Here is a 562-nt window from a genome sequence, read left to right as displayed (position 1 = left end):
AAAATTTATTAGAGGTGTATTCCCCACCCAAATCACACCTAAAGCATTTAATCACGGTAGAATGTTGAGTTTTGATAAAAGCTCAAAAAGCTATATATATCTCAAAGAATTCAGAACGATGTTTCATTAAATAAACCCAACAATAATGAGTATGATCATCAATAAAAGAAATATAATATCGAGACCCTCCTTTTGTGGCAATAGGAGAAGGTCCTCATACATCAGAATGAATCAAATCAAATGGTGAAGAAGAAACAGAAATATTTCGATTAAAAGGTAAAATAGAAAATTTTGTCAGTTTACATCCATTATAATCAGAAATGTCACACAAGTTTTTAAATTTTCTAAAGCTCCCGAGGATGCCAAAAATCTCAAACGAGAAGACGAAACATGACCTAGACGAAAATGCCATAAATAAAAACTAGAAGATGAAAGACTTAAGCGAAAGGAAGATAAATCAATAGTAGTAGCAGCGGCGGCAGTAGCAACTGACACTTTTAACTCATCCAAAATATATAGTTTATTCTCCCTACGGCCTGTCACAAACAGCTTCTAAAACTGC

Source organism: Populus euphratica, unplaced genomic scaffold (assembly GCF_000495115.2).
Source record: "Populus euphratica unplaced genomic scaffold, PopEup_1.0 scaffold48.1, whole genome shotgun sequence".
NCBI classification, from domain to species: Eukaryota; Viridiplantae; Streptophyta; class Magnoliopsida; order Malpighiales; family Salicaceae; genus Populus; species Populus euphratica.
This window is presented reverse-complemented; position numbering follows the sequence as displayed.